This window comes from Paramormyrops kingsleyae, unplaced genomic scaffold, assembly GCF_048594095.1.
Source record: "Paramormyrops kingsleyae isolate MSU_618 unplaced genomic scaffold, PKINGS_0.4 ups52, whole genome shotgun sequence".
NCBI classification, from domain to species: domain Eukaryota; kingdom Metazoa; phylum Chordata; class Actinopteri; order Osteoglossiformes; family Mormyridae; genus Paramormyrops; species Paramormyrops kingsleyae.
In genome coordinates, this window is record NW_027325990.1 from 37,327 (window position 1) to 58,040 (window position 20,714).

The 20,714-nt window shown below is 42.0% G+C and overlaps 1 long non-coding RNA gene and 1 pseudogene across 1 annotated transcript; both read right to left on the minus strand.

Annotated features, from left to right (window-relative positions):
- Positions 1-7,056: 7,056 nt before the first annotated feature.
- On the minus strand, positions 7,057-7,289 carry LOC140586402 (U2 spliceosomal RNA; annotated as a pseudogene).
- Positions 7,290-12,569: 5,280 nt separating this feature from the next.
- On the minus strand, positions 12,570-13,912 carry LOC140586399 (uncharacterized). Its single transcript, XR_011988216.1, has 2 exons — positions 13,501-13,912; positions 12,570-13,156 (listed from the first exon to the last, which is right to left on the minus strand). It is a non-coding gene; the product is annotated as an uncharacterized lncRNA (long non-coding RNA).
- Positions 13,913-20,714: the final 6,802 nt, after the last annotated feature.

The window sequence follows — 20,714 nt, forward strand, 5'->3', positions numbered from 1 at the left end:
GGTTATCTCCGGGGCACATGGCCGTGGGCCCTTGTGCTGGGGGGGCGGCAGGGTGGCCTCGGTTGCCTGGTTTCTCCTGCCTTCGCCTTCGGCCTTGTGGGGGGGTGGGGTGCTGTCGCTTCCCCCGACGGCATCATATGCCAGCACATCCAATGACAAATCAGTTCACACCTACACTTACACATACATATAAGAATGGTTGAGCGATCAGTATCATTATTATTGTTACTTTTTAGCGTGTGTTATAGACATAGGAATTGAAATATACATGTATAAGGGTAGGATCACGTGTGTGTATGCTACATATATATATATATATATATAATACCTATTTGTCACATTATTAATTATAATTATTATTACTGATGTTATAATGTTTGTTGTTTGATGTCCTTGTAATGAGTGTTATTTTTCTTATGGTTGTTTGTATTCTGTATTCCCCTACACTTCATTTTCTCCGTCCTACCTACATTATTAGTTTTATTTTTCCTGTATACCTCTGTTTCCTTTTTTTTTTTTTCTTTTCTCTCCCCATGGTGATTAATGTCTGTTCTCGTTACGATTGTAGTTTCTGTATCCCCCGTTTTTTTTTTTTTTTTTCCTTTCCTCCACGGGACGGGTGAGTTCGGAGCAGCCACACTCTTTGCTCTTGAATTTAGTGTAAAATAAAGTTGTCCTCCGAAGAGGGGGGGTGGTGGTGGGGAATTTAAAAAAGAAAGAAAAAAGGAAAGGGAAAAGAGAAAAAAAAATAAAAAAATCAAAGGCTCTGAAAAAGAAGTTCAGACACCAGATCCACTCTGATGAGTAGGAGAAGCGGTCCTCTGAGCCCTTAAACTTTTTATACTTATATCATTTTTATACTTAAGACTTATATACTTTATATACTTAAACTTTATATACTTATACTTTATGTACTTATACACTCACCAAAGGATTATTAGGAACACCATACTAATACGGTGTTTGACCCCCTTTCGCCTTCAGAACTGCCTTAATTCTACGTGGCATTGATTCAACAAGGTGCCGAAAGCATTCTTTAGAAATGTTGGCCCATATTGATAGGATAGCATCTTGCAGTTGATGGAGATTTGTGGGATGCACATCCAGGGCACGAAGCTCCCGTTCCACCACATCCCAAAGATGCTCTATTGGGTTGAGATCTGGTGACTGTGGGGGCCATTTAAGTACAGTGAACTCATTGTCATGTTCAAGAAACCAATTTGAAATGATTCGAGCTTTGTGACATGGTGCATTATCCTGCTGGAAGTAGCCATCAGAGGATGGGTACATGGTGGTCATAAAGGGATGGACATGGTCAGAAACAATGCTCAGGTAGGCCGTGGCATTTAAACGATGCCCAATTGGCACTAAGGGGCCTAAAGTGTACCAAGAAAACATCCCCCACACCATTACACCACCACCACCAGCCGGCACAGTGGTAACAAGGCATGATGGATCCATGTTCTCATTCTGTTTACTCTACCATTTGAATGTCTCAACAGAAATCGAGACTCATCAGACCAGGCAACATTTTTCCAGTCTTCAACTGTCCAATTTTGGCGAGCTTGTGTAAATTGTAGCCTCTTTTCCTATTTGTAGTGGAGATGAATGGTACCCGGTGGGGTCTTCTGCTGTTGTAGCCCATCCGCCTCAAGGTTGTGCGTGTTGTGGCTTCACAAATGCTTTGCTGCATACCTCAGTTGTAACGAGTGGTTATTTCAGTCAAAGTTGCTCTTCTATCAGCTTGAATCAGTCGGCCCATTCTCCTCTGACCTCTAGCATCAACAAGGCATTTTCGCCCACGGGACTGCCGCATACTGGATGTTTTTCCCTTTTCACACCATTCTTTGTAAACCCTAGAAATGGTTGTGCGTGAAAATCCCAGTAACTGAGCAGATTGTGAAATGAGCAGATTGTGAAATACTCAGACCGGCCCGTCTGGCACCAACAACCATGCCACGCTCAAAATTGATTAAATCACCTTTCTTTCCCATTCTGACATTCAGTTTGGAGTTCAGGAGATTGTCTTGACCAGGACCACACCCCTAAATGCATTGAAACAACTGCCATGTGATTGGTTGATTAGATAATTGCATTAATGAGAAATTGAACAGGTGTTCCTAATAATCCTTTAGGTGAGTGTATACTTTATATGCTTATATTTATATACTTATATTTTGTGTACTGATTATATATACTTATTAATAAATAATATATTTTTATCACTATTATTTTTAAAAGAGTTGCTGATTTTGTAATACTGCTGCAGCATTCTCCACATGCTAATCACTGCCCCACATCGAATTGGCACTTTGATCAGCCATGAATCACTTCACTACCCCCTGTTGAATGTTGCTTCGTATGTTGTTAGATATCTCGTAGTAGTATTGCAGTATTTATTTAAATTGAAAATGCTTAAAACAGATCAATTTCTCACAAACACATCTATTCATGAGTGATTTAAACGGCAAGGATGAAAATGATTAGGATTAGCTCTTGCCAAAATAGGGCTTGTAAACTTTTGTGGTACTCAGAATTAACCCAAACAACTATGACTCTATAATCCTCTATAATCACTCTCACTCTGTCACACTTGAATCAAACTCCAGGCCTCGCATGTAATGAGCAAAATTTTCTTCTTTATTCAGCAATCCAGCATAGTGTTCCAACCACACTCGGGGACAATGCGCAATGCACCCCGCACCCAGAAATCAGCAGGTTAATATACTATAAGACGAATTCCCCTATATGGACTTCTAAGTCCTGATTGGTTACCAAACATCTGCAAACCAGGTTTCGAACATACAACAAACATAATACGCCACCTCTATTGGTCTACTTCAAGGATGTTCAGTTTCCAATCCTCGTTAGGCCTAGGCCTCCTATGAGTCCCACACATAATCCTGTCTATCCAGCCTAGGAAGGAGGGCAAAAACCCTAAACATTAGGGAAATTCCACTCCCAACCCAGCAAAAAGGTGCAACCCCCCCTTTGGTGTCCATGGCTGGCATGGCTCACAATGTTATCAGTAAGGGAAACCCCAACCCTATATTACCTAAATAAAGACTTCAGCGTAAACATATACAACCCTTATGGGTACATAACTTGCTTGTGTGTTCAAATGCTACCATACAACAAACTGCGTCTAGCATAGTATAGCAGCTACATTTCAAGGCTTCCTGCAGGTCCCCTTTCTCCCCCCGGCGATGTTCCCTTCAGCCCAGTTCTCCAAGATCTGTGGCCTGCAAAGCTGGTTCCGTGCAGGTGGCTGTGAGGCAAGGACACACGGCACCATCCCCAAAACAACAAAACCTGAGACACAAGAACAATCCCACAATGCCTCCCAACCCTGGCCTACCATCACTTTAAATTTCCCTTCCACACTTTGAAGTAATGTTAAACATATACTACATAATCCTGAAAAGGAGTGGTCACTAAAATTAAACAGCTCGCAGATCTTCACAATGCAAGAAATGCAAAGATGGAGAAAGCGAAGAACAGTTCACAGCCGGCTGGGCACATTGTCATCATCAAAGATTTTAAGCATGTTTATTTATATAGCACAATTCGGGCACAAGGCAATTCAAAGTGCTTTACAAAGACAAGGATACAATCAAATTAAAATGTCAAAATCACATTTCAAAGATAAGTAAAAGAAATAATAATGAAAATAAATAATTTTATTAATCAATTACAATGAACACATAATAATAAGAAAAAGCCAAAATAAATAAATAGCTAACTGAAAAGACGTCACATTTTAATGACAGAAAATGACTGGTGCTGCACTAGGAAACTCTGACCATGCAACAATTCATCTAATTCCAGCATACAGACAAAATCTGAAAACTGCTAAACCTGTTGTTACTAGAGTGAAACACTGAACATGTGGAGCAGTAGAGCAATTAAAATCATGCTTTGACTCGACAGACTGGAATGTTTTCAAAACTGCTACTAACAGCGTGGATGAATACACGGACACTGTAACATGGCACATAAGCTTCTGTGAGGACTCTCGCATTCCCAAAAAGTCTGTTGTCAGCTATAATAACGACGAACCATGGTTTACAACTGAACTCAGGCAGCTTCATAAAACAAAAGATGAAGCTTACAGGAGTGGTGACAAAAACCTGTTCAAATTCTACTGCGGGTTTGAAAAGCCACATTCGCGCATCATACAGCCCTCACCTTTTCAATGGCCTTCTTCACACCTGGGTACCTTCACACCTCGCCCACACTATACCCAGCTCACCCCCCCCACGTCCAGCCACCTCCCCAGGAGAATCAACGACAGAGATGTAAACAAGATCTTCAGTAGCCAGAATACAAGGAAAGCTCCTGGTTCAGACTCTGTCTCCCCAGCCACTCTGAAGCACTGTGCAGATCAATAGTCACCTGTCTTCACAGATATTTTCAACCAGTCACTGAACCAGTCAGTGACTACAGACTGGTGGCTCTCACATCGGTGGTAATGAAGGCTTTTGAGAGACTTGTGCTGTCATACCTTAAAACCATCACAGACCTATCGCTTGACCCCAGGCTACAGTCTGCCTACAGAACCAACAGACCTGTGGACGATGCAGTTAACACTGGACTCCATTTCTTACTCCGACTTTTGGAGTGCCCTGAGACATATGTTAGGATTCTGTTTGTGGACTTTAGCTTTGCATTTAATACTATTCTATCGGAGCTAATGCGGAATGAACTCTCACAACTGTCCGTGCCTGATCCAAAATAACATGTTATAACCACGATGGCCCAGTTTTACGCTACAATCATTGAGTCCATCGTCACCTCCTCCATCACAGCCTGGTTTGGATCAGCCACTGAACGAGACAAGGCCAGACTGCAACACATCATCCACTCAGCAGAGCGAATAATCGGCAGTAACCTGCTTACCCTCCAGACACTTTACATCACCAGAACCAGGAAACGGGCATACAAAATCTTTGAGGACCCATCTCACCCTGCTCACCACATCTTTCAAGCCTTACCCTCCATGAGAAGACTCATGGCAATCAGAACCAAGACCACAAGACACGCCAAGAGCTTCTCCCCTCAGGTAGTCTCTCTCATTAACCAAACCAGTCTCTGAATGGACGTTCAATTAATCGTCAGCTGCAGTGAAATATCCACCAGCATAACCAGTGAACAACTGATAAACTTCCTCTATGATTATATTCTGCACTCTTGCACATTATGCACACATACTGCAAATTCTGTATACATATTGCACTCTTGCACATATAGTTGACTTGGCTGCTACTTAATAACGGCACCATTTAAGAGCCCTTTAAATTATTATACCATTTATATAGTTTATATTCATACTACAATGATTACTATGTACACACACATATATAAATATCATAATACCATCATTACTACCATTAATAAACTTAATTATCATATAATTATCATATTACCCAATTGCCAGTCTATTGTTTATTACCTTTCTGCATATGTCTTTGCTAAATGTGGGTAACTCTCGCCAGTGTGGGGAAGCAATAAAAAAGGCCAACAGAATGTTGGGTTATATCTCTAGGTGTGTGGAGTTTAAGTCAAGGGAGGTGATGATACACTTATATAATTCCTTGGTAAGACACCACCTAGAATACTGTGTGCAGGTTTGGTCACCATACCTCAAGAAGGACATTGCTGCCTTAGAAAAGGTGCAACGAAGAGCTACGAGAATGATTCCTGGTCTTAGAGGAATGTCTTATGAGGAGAGGTTAGCGGAACTGAATCTGTTTAGCCTTGAGCAAAGGAGACTAAGGGGGGATATGATTCAGGTCTATAAGATTCTAACGGGTCTGGATGCTCTTCAGCCAAATGACTATTTCAATATTAGTCTAAATACTAGAACTCGTGGCCATAAGTGGAAATTAGCGGGAGAAAAATTTGAGGAAGCACTTCTTTACACAGCGTGTAGTTAGAGTATGGAATAGTCTTCCTGCTAGTGTAGCAGAAGCTAAAACCCTGGGTTCCTTTAAATCAGAGCTAGATAAAATTTTAACAACTCTGAGCTATTAGTTAAGTTCTCCCCAAACGAGCTTGATGGGCCGAATGCCCTCCTCTCGTTTGTAAATTTCTTATGTTCTTATGTTCTTTGTAATGTCATGTAAAAGCACCACCAAGGCAAATTCCTTGTATGGAAACATATCTGGATTCCGATTCTACATCCTTCATCAGGACTAGAAAACTTCCATCCAGCGTTGCATTTCACTTTGACGCTGTCGCTTTTGAAACACTTTTCTGTGATCTAGCTCTTGTTTTGGTCGCCGACTATCATCCAACAAAAGGTTCATTTCAGCTCTCCTAATCTGACATAAACCACACTCACAAACACTTTCGGGTTACTGTGTCACCGGGAAGGGATGGACTCCAGTCGGGATGGGTTTCCAGCATTTCCTATCCTGGCTGTTCTCTTTAGGGACAAACACAGGAATGGAGTCTAGTGATCACACCGGAACTTGACTTACCTGAACGGAGATGTATGGAGCAGACTCTCATATGCGCAGGGATGCTCTGGAATGCAAGGTCTTTACGCCCCACCGCTATAAGCTACGCCATCCGACGCCATTTCGTCAACTCTTCCACTTTTGCTCTTGTCTTTTCCAATCCAGAAAAGAGAAGAAACGTATACCGGTCCTGAAGACCGAAGAGAGACCCGAGTCGATATGGGGCTGCCGCTTAGCGGGTCGCCGTTAGCCGGGCCTCCGTGACGCCCCCGCGCAGAGTAGAATGCCCAGGGGCGTCGCAGCCACCGGCGTCCTCCCTGTCCTCCTGTCCTCTCAAAAAACAGCAATCATTTAAACAAACATGAGGGAAAATTCAAAAGGCAAAGATGAAGTCATGCCTTACCTCAGCACAGCTGCCCACCGCACAAACGACAGCGTGTCACCTTACTTTAAAAAAAAAGAAAAATTGGGGCCGCGCACGGACAGGGCCCCTCCCTCACACCACATGCGGCTAATTAGTTGGCCATCCAGAGGCACTCAGTCTATTAGTCACCCATTCAGTCAGTCAGTTCTGCCTTTCAACAACAGGGGGCAGTAGAGGTGCACCGTTCCCGGAAGCACTGCAATACCGGGTCGATGCCTGGAGCAGATGGGGCAAGCCCCACTTCCGGCTCCCTGTTCCAAAAATCCGTTTAATATGTGGTCCCCTCCATGGGGGACGTATCAAAATAACCTTTTCATACCAAAACAAAATGTAAATCAGCTCAAATACATGAATAATAAATATTATGCTTGTACTACTTACATTAACACATAATCACAATCTATAAGGCTGAAACATTCCCACACTATGCAAATCATGCCAACACAGTACAATAAGACTTTCAAAGATAATATTAAACAAACACCCACAGAGTGTTCCAAAGTGCATTTTGCAATGTCTATACTTTGAATGTCAAATTACAAACTTCACATAAATCTAAAGTACACTAAGATTAAGATGAGTTTGTTACCAAACCAAATATATAAGAAATAATTTATTTGCCAGGAATTAAGTTTATGATATTGAATGAAATGTGTGAGCATGCCCCAGTTAGTGAAAGTGTGTCCCCTACCCCAAGACTCCAGAGGGTTAAAAAGGAACACATCCGCAGACTTCCAAGCTCTGCACTAGGGCTGAACGATATTCTGTTTTGACATCGACATCGCGATGTGCGCGTGAGCGATAGTCACATCGCCGGAACATACGATGTGAAGGGTAGAAGCCCATTGTGTATTAAGAGAACGGTAGCACACAGTAAACACGAGTTTGTTGTATGGCTTGTTGCTGGGGTGACATGCACGTTCCGCGTGCCTGCACAGTGATTGGTTCGCTGTGTCGCTGCTCACCGCTCACAGCCAACATTCACTGCTAAAAATGCGCGACGAAGAGGATCCGCCGCAAAAAAATGATTTCGTACCAAAAAGAAAGTCGAAATCATCTATTTGGGACTATTTCGGCTACAAAAAGGAGGATGTTGACCAAAAAGAGGTACTTTGCATGGAGTGTCATAAAGTTGTGGCCACAAAACATGGAAACACCACCAATTTGTCTGATCACTTAAAACGGCACCACAAAGCTCTTTACAACGAATACAAAGCCAAATCTGGATGTCAACCAAAACAAACAAATGTTTGTGATGCCTTTGCCAGTGTGACACCTTACCAGAAAGGCTCTCAATGACAGAAAGAAATAACAGACGCAATAACGTTTCATATCGCTAAAGATATGTTGCCATTAAATACCGTCGCCAAAGAGGGATTTAAGAAAATGATCCGAACGCTTGACAGGCGGTATGTTATACCATCCCGCACATATTTTTCCCAAGTTGCGATAAAAGAGCTGTATGAAAAATGCAAATCTAAGATTGAAGCAGAACTGTCGCACGTGGAATACTATGCAACTACAACAGACTTGTGGTCCAGCAGGACAACGGAGCCCTACATGAGTCTGACGGTCCATTTCATCGCAGAGGACTTCGAGCTAAAAAGTCGCTGTTTGCAGACGGCATTTTTCCCGGAAAGTCATACAGCCGAGAATGTCGCAGAGGCCCTGAGAGAAGCGGTGTCCGCTTGGGGCTTAGATGAGACACGTCAAGTCTGTATAACAACAGATAATGCAGCGAACATGGTGAAAGCTGCCGATCTGAACAAGTGGACCAGGCTACAGTGCTTCGGCCACAGACTGCATCTTGCAGTTGGTGAGTAATGACCATGATCTTTATCCAAAATAAAAATACATTTTTACTCAGCTGTTTTACTTAATAACCTGTCCTGAACCTGACAAAACTTGTAAAATGAATTTGTTGCATGTGTGTACGTAGAGCTTTAAAACGTAAGAAAAAATACAGACACTAAACATTTAATTTTAAACAAAAAATAGTTTTATGAGCACATTTGAGGAGCTCTTTTCCAAAATGCGATAACTCCATTTCAATAGTTTTCAGGGAAATTAATTGTTTTACCTAGACCCACACATTTTGTGAATATTCAATTTATCCTGTTAAAATGTTTTTTGCTTAGTCTGAACATGTTGAATAATGATTATTAAATCAAACAACTATATTGTTGTTGAAAAATTCAAAGTAAATTTTTTTTCTTTTCAAAACGCTATAAATCCATCCATTTTTCCCAAAAATTGATGGTTGTCTTTTTTTAAAAGTCTTTTGTCTTTTATTTTTCATGTTCGCAGTTATTAATAAACAATTAAAATGTCTCATTGCAATATTTTACATATTCCTAATCATTACTTTTGCTGGTTCTTTGTCACAGCTTTTAGGGGCCGTGTACATGAACGCGTCCTGCATCAGCACCGAAAACTTAGAGAGAGAGAGAGAGAGAGAGAGAGAGAGAGAGAGAGAGAGAGAGAGAATAAGATTTTTTTACTTATTTTGAGGAATTATAGCCTAATGAACAAACATCTGTTAGGAGCGCAGCCACGTTGGATTGCGAGAACGTTCACTAGGCTAAAATTAAGTTCGGTGCTTATTGGGGTTTGGAAAGAAACTGCATCTTGCAGTACATTTTAAACAAGGAAATTATTATTGGCGTCTATCGCGTTTCGGAAAAGAGCTCTTCATTTATTGTTTGAAATAAAACAGTGTGCTTCAATAATTAAAGTTCGCAATGTTTTGTTTGTTTTCTCCGCTTAGAAAATGCAGTGAAAAAGGATGGCCGCAATGATCGTGCTACAGGAGTCTGCAAGAAGCTGGTGAGCCACTTCTCTCATAGCTGGAAGGCCAGCGATGCCCTGGCAAAAGTCCAGAAGGAACTCAATCTACCATCACATTGTCTCATCTCAGAATGCCAAACAAGATGGGGTTCCAGACAGATGATGATCAGCAGGATATTAGAGCAGCAGCAGGCTTTAACTCAGGTCCTGTCTGCAGACAAGAAGCTGCGGCATCTAATTCCAACCTGGCAAGATATAGATGTGCTGGAGTCTGTAAGCAAGTCACTGGGCCCAATGCTGGATTTCACTGATGCACTTTCAGGCGATGAATACGTCAGTGTCTCCTTTGTAAAGCCAGTTCTTCAGCTCTTCAACACTTCACTACTGGAAATGCGAGAGGAAGACACAGACCTGACCAAGAACATAAAGATGAAGATGCTGGACTACCTCAATGAGAAATACGAAGATGATGATACTCAGAAGCTGCTAGATATGGCATATTTTTTGGACCCCCGGTTCAAGATAGACTTCATCAGTGCAGACAAGAAGACCCAAGTTAAGGCCAGAGTGGTATCACAGATGATGGAATGCCAGGAGAAATCAAGCTGCAGCACTGACGTGGAGCCCAACGTTACCAGTGCACCCCAGGCAAAGAAAGCAAAGAAGTCATTGGGAAGCTTCTTTAAACAGAGAGAAACTGAAGCAAAGGGTGATTCCTCTCTGACCCTAAAGGATGCTTTGGAAGCAGAGTTAAACACTTACCTGCTAACACCTCCAATAGACAAAGAGGAGGATCCACTTGCATGGTGGAAAGTACACAAACTAAGCTTTCCTCATCTCGCCAGACTTGCCCGCAAAAACCTGTGTATTCCTGCGACAAGCTCGCCGTCCGAGAGACTTTTCAGTACTAGTGGCAACATCGTCACTTGCCAACGAACCTGTCTCAAGCCTGCAAAGGTTGATAGTAGAGGTCGACCGATATGGGTTTTTCAATAGCCGATGCCGATGACGATATTTAGGAGTCAGGGTCAGCCGATGGCCGATATATGCTGCCGATATTTTTTGGCCGAAAATTGGACGTTTTCCCCTCTATTTGCATGATAAAATATCACATTAATAATAACAAATGATACACAAAATTTCTCAACTTAGCATTTATTGAATACTGACTTGTGTAAATTTAAATATAAACTTAAATAACAAAAACACAATACAACTTATAAACAACTTAAACTTATAAACAATAAAGATAGCAGCATCAGAATCTCTTTAGCAGCAAACTCATTCTTCAGCTCCCAAGCTCACCAGTCTGCTGCAGATATTGCACCTGGCTTTTCCTGGTGTTGGCTTTGTGAAATGCTGCCATACAGGATTAGATTTTTGTTCAGCCATCAGACAGCAATTACTAAAACAGAAGAATAAATGCAAGGTTAGAATTTTTATTATAGTACCTTCATCTTCAATTCATTCTACAATTCCAGTATTCCATGCACATTAAAACAATTACACTCTAATACATTTTGAAGAAAAAAAAAAACACTAAGTGCATCATGGTATGATGAGTAGTGTACACTAACATGTTGTTTCTGTTGTTAGCAGACAGATAGCTTAAAGCCAAATTCACAATCAGAATCTAGTGATCCCGGAAAATAAAATAACTGTCGTATTGCACAGCCTTGTATGCAAGGACACCATAAGCCCCTAGTGATTGTGACGTTGTCTACGTATAAGCCCGTATAAAGGATAGACATGTTTAATGAGGAAACTAACTGCGCAAAGTCATGCACTTTTTATCTAGACGTCTGACAAATTGTTTGAATCTCCGGTCTCAAATGAAAAAAAGTTGCACAGAAGGACCATTGTCAGCATCAGCTCAAGTAAATGGTAACCACGCTTTCGAACAAACACTTTTCTCCGCCATGCATTGTTCTTAGCAGCTCTGTGTCTCCCGAGGACGGCGCTGTCTGTGATCAGGGCAGAGCAACGCAACTCTCACACACGCTGCAGTATTTGAGAGCTGCCTGCTCCGCCCCACACACTCACAGAGTGAAATTCTCCGACACAAGAAAAAAAACATAACTGATAACATCGGGCTGATATGGTAATAATTAAAATGTTAACAACTAAAATGATTTTTAACGATTAAAAAACGTCTGTGAGCCCACCAATAAGCGCACAAAACGAACTCTATTAGAATCAATGATCCTTAATGTTACCTGTAAGCTACAGTTGGTTGAAGGCTCATTATCATTACCCCAGTTCCCAATAGCGTAATTCGCGTTTTCTTTTAAAGCAACATTTCATAGCAAACTACTTAAATAAACAGGTCATTGAAAGATCAGAATTTAAGCCTTTTATCCCAGGACTCTTCCAAAACTTCTGGCTGTGGTCCTGCACAAGGCAGCATGGGTCACGTGTTCCACAGCAACAATCATAGATATCTATAGAATGACTAGATGTCTCGTCTGCGTTGCTGGCCAACGGAGTCGCACGTCCGCATATGGCGGCCATCTTACCACAGGCTGCTCGCTCACCCAAAATATGTTGATAGTAAAACATGTAATTTTTAAATAGCCATAACGTGCTCAATTTTTAACCGATTTTCAAACGGTTTGATTTTATAAACGTCAAATATGTAGTTATGACACTGAATACTTTTGAATAATTATCTTATGTTCTAAAAAATAGAATAATGTTCTAGAATAGGTAGACTAAGCCTACAAGATTTCCCTTAACAAATATACATCAAGAAACGCTGCATGTTAAAATCCCCACCCTGTACAGTGATGACTATAACACAGCACAAAGAACTAAAGTCCATATTTCCAAATCGTTAATAAAAATATTTTTACACATAAAATGGTAGTAAACAGTTTGTTTAGACATTATAAAGGCACTTTTCAAAGATTTTTGAAGATTTATTAAAATCAATGTTTAGACAGAGGTGTTAGAGACATTTGATGGATTTTTTTTTTTTTTTACATTTTCATTAAAAATTTAGCGAAGTAACAAAGGTGTCCCAGTGGTGCTGGTTCTGGTCCTCATCCAGCTGGGCCTGATAAGAGTGGGTTAGCATTACTATAACTCATGATCAGTGGCGGCTGGTGAATGTGTCATTTTCACATACAAACGGAGCATTCTGGTGCATTCGGACAAAATAATAGATAAAAGTTAACATTCTCTCCCTGTGTCTGTATGTGTGTTTGTGAGAAAGTGAGAGAGAGAGACAGAGAGAGGGAATGTGATTTTAAAATGGGTGTACGTTAAACAAAATATTCTAAACCTTGTGTCAACAACAATCTAGCAATACTATTATGTAATATGTACATACTTCCACTAAGTAGCTAACGATTATCCTAAAAATAATTCATAATATTGTAACATCCTACAGGTGAAAGGTGATCCCTCGGGTTCTCGTTTCGAGACAACGGCGGTTACAGCAGACATAGGCGGCACAAAAGTCTGGCATCTTGTCAGCAATTTCCTGTAGAAATTATAATGCAAGACGTTTTAACAAACCAACCAGACAGTAAATCATGTGTAAATTCAGTTAAATCATGTTTATAATGTGTGTATTATATTGAAAAGAAAGCGTAATTCTGCCTCGCCCCAAATTACTGGATCGCTAGTAGCCTAGCTAGGCGTGATACACAACTAAACTGCACGATTAAGTCAGTTTTTTTTTCGAGGAGAAAAGTTGCGATTTCAACATGTTCAAGCATCCAGAACTATAACCACGTTAATAATGTTTGTAAGAAAACACACAGTTTGTAAATCCATCAAGATTTCAGCGAGATAAGAGTATTAACGTTTGTGCAGGTCACTTACCTTACCTCTGTTTACCTGACGTTCGAATGATCCCGCCAGAAAGCCAGCCTGTGGTAAGATGGCCGACCTGTGCGGACGCTCTAGACCTCGTCATAATACATCTAGTCATTCTATATATATATCTATGGCAACAATAACACTGGGCTGCCCGCAGACGTGCCTGTCTGAAAATCGGCGTAGTGCACTCGGATATCGGCCGATGCGGATACATTAAAAAATGCTAAATATCGGCCCGATATATCGGCCGGCCGATATATCGGTCGACCTCTAGTCTGGACATGCGACAAAATGAGAATCAATACAGAAGATCTCATTATCCTTATCCCTATCCAAAAGAATTTGGTTTTGCTAACTCTCAGGAATTATCCTAGAAGTAGTATACTAATAAAAGTAAAAAGCCTATACATATACAAACAGCCTGGTCTGGTCCAGCAGTCTGGTGTAATTCCTGCCCTCTCAGTCCCCGCAGGTCCAACAGCCTTCAGAAATGAATATTTGTCTATTAGGCTAATATCTGCATTGATGATACAGTAGATAATGGTAGTAAAGTACAGCCTAATTTCTAACTCACCACTTGGTCCTGTGCGCTGTCCTCATCCTGCCATCTCCCTGCTGCCTGCACACTGTCCTGATCCTGCCATCTCCCTGCTGCCTGCACACTGTCCTCATCCTGCCATCTCCCTGCTGCCTGCACACTGTCCTCATCCTGCCATCTCCCTGCTGCCTGCACACTGTCCTCATCCTGCCATCTCCCTGCTGCCTGCTCACTGTCCTGATCCTGCCATCTCCCTGCTGCCTGCTCACTGTCCTCATCCTGCCATCTCCCTGCTGCCTGCACACTGTCCTCATCCTGCCATCTCCCTGCTGCCTGCTCACTGTCCTCATCCTGCCATCTCCCTGCTGCCTGCTCATTGTCCTGATCCTGCCATCTCCCTGCTGCCTGCTCATTGTCCTGATCCTGCCATCTCTCTGCTGCCTGCTCACTGTCCTCATCCTGCCATCTCCCTGCTGCCTGCTCACTGTCCTCATCCTGCCATCTCCCTGCTGCCTGCTCATTGTCCTGATCCTGCCATCTCCCTGCTGCCTGCTCATTGTCCTGATCCTGCCATCTCCCTGCTGCCTGCTCATTGTCCTGATCCTGCCATCTCTCTGCTGCCTGCTCACTGTCCTCATCCTGCCATCTCCCTGCTGCCTGCTCATTGTCCTGATCCTGCCATCTCCCTGCTGCCTGCTCATTGTCCTGATCCTGCCATCTCTCTGCTGCCTGCTCATTGTCCTGATCCTGCCATCTCCCTGCTGCCTGCTCATTGTCCTGATCCTGCCATCTCTCTGCTGCCTGCTCACTGTCCTCATCCTGCCATCTCCCTGCTGCCTGCTCACTGTCCTCATCCTGCCATCTCCCTGCTACCTGCTCACTGTCCTCATCCTGCCATCTCCCTGCTCCTGTGCCTCTCCTGCCTTCTGCTGACCACCACTTTCCTTCATACATATTAAGTAACCTATACTTTTAGTGTAATGTTCTGTAGCTCTTAACACTAATGTTTCCTACTTACTCTTCTTTTACCACCAAAAGAGTGTCTGATGTCTCCATCTTTCCTTTTCCTCATAGTGTGTCTGTGAATAAAATCTAATCTATATTTAACAAAACAGTATCTGGGCTATCAGATGAAGCTTCTAAAATGTCTATATATATGAAATTGTGGAATGCAGAATCAATACCACTAAAATTCAAATAATAGGGCTTATTATTTGTTAGCTAGTTTTTTTTACGTTGCCCCTATAGGTGTCACTTATAGTAATGTTTTTTCAGAGCATGACGTTAGACATTCTTATGCGTTAATATTAGCCTAATAACAAACCACACAGGCTAAGTGGCAAACTAATTTCAGAATCGCACAATTTATTCGTGATAAAATGAGAACGAAAACATATGGAGTTCATCTCCTTGGAAAATGATCATGATCGATTTTACCTCACCAAATAAGCCTGGTTTAAATAGAGAACTTAGCTCATCTTGCTAGTTAATGTAACTAAAGTTGACTGTACCGGTGTTCTGTCGAGTTGAGCTACTTTGTCGAGGTAAGCTATGATTAGGGCTATCAATTAGCACTACAGTAGATTACCTGGACAAAGTAGCTCAACTCGACAGAACATCTGCCTCAGAAGGACAAGGGTAAGTAATTCAACTTATAAAGACGTCAGCTTGCATTAGTAGATGAAACACTTAAACGAATAAATGAAGGTTGTAAAATAACACATTTTCAACAGGCTAGACTTCTGCTGGCTACTCACATTTACCAATGCACGACAAACAGTACTATGACAGACGAACACAATGAACAGGTCACTCAATGAGAATGAATGACGCAACCGACTGGCTGCTTCTAGCGCCGAGGTGGTTAAAATGGTACGGTCCACATTAGGGGTGTCTGAAATTGTTTTACATAAACTTTTCCTACAAGGTGAGGTTATCTTTTTTTTTTTTTTTTTTACAGCAAAAGAAAAATGTTAAAACCCCCCCAAAACTGCTATTTTTGTCTCTTTGGGGGGGTCTGGGTCTTGATCAGGGGGTACAGTACCCCCCAGTATCCCCCATAATTCGAACCATGAGTCTGATGTAGATTGAAAATTGTATGGTACTATGACTGAATAACAGCAGAATGGTTGCTGTAATCATCTTGCAGTTTACTATAAAGAGAAGTGTTTCTATGTAACAGGTCAGCAAAAGAAACTGCTGTCCAGAGGCTTAACGGTGAGGATACGACTTCATTCTTAGCCTCAGCAATTGGTCCAGCAAAGCCAAGTGCATGACAGGGAACAAGAAGCCCCAGTTCTGGAAACCACCGTCACCCCATCAGCGTGGAAGGAACCTGTCGCTCAGGGAATGAGGGAATTCACAGGGTGGAAGGACCCATTCTCTGTGCCTGAGTACGAGACCCACCACTGGTCCAAACAGAGATACTGTACTGGTTTTTACTCTCTCGTGAGAGGGAGCAATATGGATTTCTAAAAACACCCAAAACTGCATTTAAACATTTGACATTATGTGAAGTGATAAAAAGATGCAACAAATACCAGTTATCATGTTCAGAAGGTCAAGTGCACTCACCCTTCCCTTTGTTGGCATTAAGCAATACATTTTATTGACTGGGGGAGGGGGGTGGCACTAGAATTAATACCATACCGGAGAATGCTCGGTATGCCATATGCCCCATATATATATATATCCTGTAGCTGCAGTGAGTATATTAGCATTATTGTTAACAAGTGTACTGCCACAGTAACAAGTACATATATATGTGACAGTAAAATTTTCTGGCCATCTACATTGATAAAACTTAGATGATTGTACTGTTTTATTATTAAATACAATTATTAGATAGAACCGGCTTATGTATTTGCTCTTTAAGAGGTTTTTATTGTTGTCTGGTGAGCTGTAGTGCAACCTGTCTGACTGAAACCTGTTTCTCCTCTCAGCACTAGGCGATTGGAAAAAGCCGTGAGCTGGACAGATAATGAGTACTGGGCAGCCTGGAATAAGTGGGATGAGGTGATTGATTGGGGAGATGACGAATCTCCACCCACATCACCTCCCTCTAACCAGGCTGGCACCTGTACTGGAGACGTGGATGCTGGGGCGGTGGAACATTATCATCAGCCAGTATATAAACGTGTGTATTTCAGAACTTTTTTTAACATGAGTTTGAGACAGTCTGATGTTAATTGAAGTTTAAAAAATTGGTCGGTACTATGTAAATTATTCTCACTGATTGAATAACAGCAGAATAGTTGCTGTAATCATCTTACAGTTTACAATAAAGATAAATGTTTCTGTGCAACAGGCCAGCTAAAGAAATTGGTCTCCAGAGGCCTAACATTGAGGATGCAACTTCATCTGTGTGTCCGGCCTCAGCCAGTGGTCCAGAAAGTGCATGACAGGGAAGAAGCCCCAGTTCTGTCCACCGCACTCCCCCCATCATCTTGGAGGGAAGCTGTTGCTCAGGGAAAGAGGGAATCCGCAAGGCGGAAGGACCCATTCTCTGTACCTCAATATGAGACCCACCACTGGCCTAGGCAGAGACACTGGTTACGACAGCCACCAAAGACCTCCATAGATGAGAACATCATCCAAGACCTCTGCAATGGCCTGCAGACTTTTTCACTGTCATGAGGTTGAGCTGTATTTAAACTGTATTTATTATAAAATAAAAATTTCAAGCTAATACTGTCTCAGCCAAATACTGTCCTCTATGTCCATCAAAAATGCAATGGAAAAGAAAATATATCAAGCATTTCAGTAGATACTGACTGTATTGAATTACACTGGGATAGTGAATCCCCTGGGAGAAAGCTAGATGTAGGCAGGGTTTCATCTATTCTGTTATATAATCATGAGTGACATATTGCAGTAATGGAAAAAAAATAAACCTATCAGAATCTTACATACCTGGATCATGTCCCCCCTTAGTCTCCTTTGCTCGAGGCTGAACAGATTCAGCTCAGCTAACCTCTCCTCATAAGACATTTCACTAAGACCGGGAATCATTCTTGTAGCCCTACGTTGAACCCTTTCAAAGGCAGCAATGTCCTTTTTAAGGTAAGGTGAAAAAACCTGCACACAATATTCTAGGTGGGGTCTTACCAAGGAATTGTACAATCTTAAGCTTCACCTACCTTGACCTAAACTCCACACACCTAGAGATGTAACCCAACATCCTACTGGCCTTTTTAATTGCTTCCCAACATTTGCGAGAGTGGGACATGGCAGCAACAACATACACACCAAGAGTAGTCCACCATTTTGGCTTGGATTATAGCTTCCATTACTTTTCCAAGTGCCTATAGTTTGTTGGATTACTTCTATCCCCTTTTTTGAATATGGGTGTTATATTAGTAACACACCAACAGATACAGATTTCTGAAATAGCAAAGTTAAATAATATCCCTCATCTCTTTTAAAACTATAGGTAAGATGCTGTTATGATCTCCAGTCTAGAGTTGCAGTGTAACAGTTTTCACAGGAAAGGGGATAAAGGGACAAACAGGGTAAGGGCAACAAGGGGACACCAGTGGACAAAGGGATATTTTTTTGCATTTTATTCATACACAATACTGACACTAGAAGCTAAAACTGGGCCTTCACTGGATCTTCCAGCAGGACCACGATCCTAAGCACATGTCCAAATCAACACAAAAATAGTTAGCTGACTATAGAAGCAAGCTTCTGCCATGGTCATCTCAGTCACCTGACCTGAACCCCACTGTAAACTTATGGACTGAGCTGAAGAGTAGAGTGCTGATCTGGAGAGGTTCTCTAAAAAGGAATGGACTCAGATGCCCGGCTTGGTATTCTCCAACCTTATAAAAGACTCAGTGCTGTTATCCTGGCAAAGGGAGGTTGTACAAAGTATTAAAAGCAGGGGTGCCAATAATCATGGCTCAAGTATTTTTGTTAAAAATAATTATTTCTTGATGGATTTTTTTTTCTTCGAAAAATTTATTTCAATGAAAGGTTGGATTTTTCTAATTTTTTCGGTGTTAGATGAAGCTATTTTAGTAAAAGGTAGATTTTTTTCTAACCCTTTTTAAAAATATTTACAAGGGCTGCCAATAATTGTGGAGGGTGCTGTAGCTTCTCTAGGTTTATTATTATCTGTGAGCTCCCTTGCCTGCAAATTTTCTTTTACCTATTCTGCAACACCACCTCCCTTCTTGCTTATCTGGTCCCTACAGAACAACATGTAACCATCCATATTATATTCTTCTCCATCATTGTCACTCAACCACATTTCTGTTAGTCCTATAATATCATGAGTCTGATGAAATGAAGGCCTCAAATCATGAATTTTGTTTCTACTGCTCCTAGCATTTAAATACAGACAGCAAAGGGTAGGCCTTTTACACTGCCCACTTATTAGTACTTAGGGCTTTTTGTCTCCCCCCTCTTATATTCTTAACTAACCTCCCTGGAAGACTACAACCACTTCCTATACAACGACCCAACGACTTCCTACAGTGGCAGCCAGGAGCACCAGTGCGTGGGATGTGCACCCCGGGAGTCGGGCAGCGTGCCTTCCTGGGGCAACCCGATGGATCCACCAGGTAGAGTGAGCAGAAGCCTCCCCGCTGAGGGCACCGGTACCCGGAACGGTTGTGCCAACACATGTAGCTGCAGACGCCGGCCATGCTTGCCAAGGCCTTGGCAGAGGCTGAGCGGACTGAGACAATCCTGTCCCTGTCTGCAACATCACGCCGGTCGCCAGCCACTTCATGCCAAACCTGCACCTGCGCATGTGGGGGCTCCGTCTGCAGAGAGGGACAGAGCACGCACGTTATACGCGCAAAGCCATGGCAGCTGCGGAGAGATCAGACACTTTGCCCACTACTGCCCTGCTCCGATGCCTTGCCTCCAGCTGGGAAATGCCAGGTGGATGGCGCTGTAAGGGGGGCAAAAGTCTTGTATCTTTTCTAGTTACTTATGGTTGAGGTTAGGCTGGAGGGGTAAAGGTTGTTATTGTTGGGATTCGGGTTTTTCCACGTAGAACCGAATAGAGAGTCCACACAAAGAAATGAATACAAACGTGTGTGTGTGTGTGTGTGTGGATTTGCATTGATCACATTTGAGGACCAAACTGTCCCCAAAGTGTAGTAAAACCTGAAATTTCCCTACTTTTGGGGACATCTTTTGAGGTCCCCATTTGGATAACGTCAGTTTTATAAAAATCTGTGAATGCAATCAAAAAAGTAAAAATGCCAAAAGTCTTGTATCTGGGTTGGTTACTTATGGTTAAGGTTAGGGGTGGGTAGGGATTAAGGGTGTCGTGACTGGGATTAGGGTTTTTCCCATAGAAATGAATGGACAGTCCCCATTTAGATAAGAAGACCAACTTGTGTGTGTGTGTGCGCGCGCATTATGTATATATTAAATTTTGGGGACCAAATGTCCCCACAATGCAATAAAACCTGAAATTTTGACGATGTGGAGACCAGCTTTTTCAGTCCCCCAAAGGGAAACTCAATTTTAAAAAAATCTGTGACTGCAATCAAAAATCTAAAAAAAGTGTTTTGACCACAGAAATGAATGGATGGTCTCCAGGAAGATGAATACAAACGTGTCTATAATTGCATGAAAGAGAACGCAAATCATACAGGACATCTATCCTGGCAAGGCCATACTTCTCTCAGGAAAGCCAAAGCCCAACTTTTCTGTACCA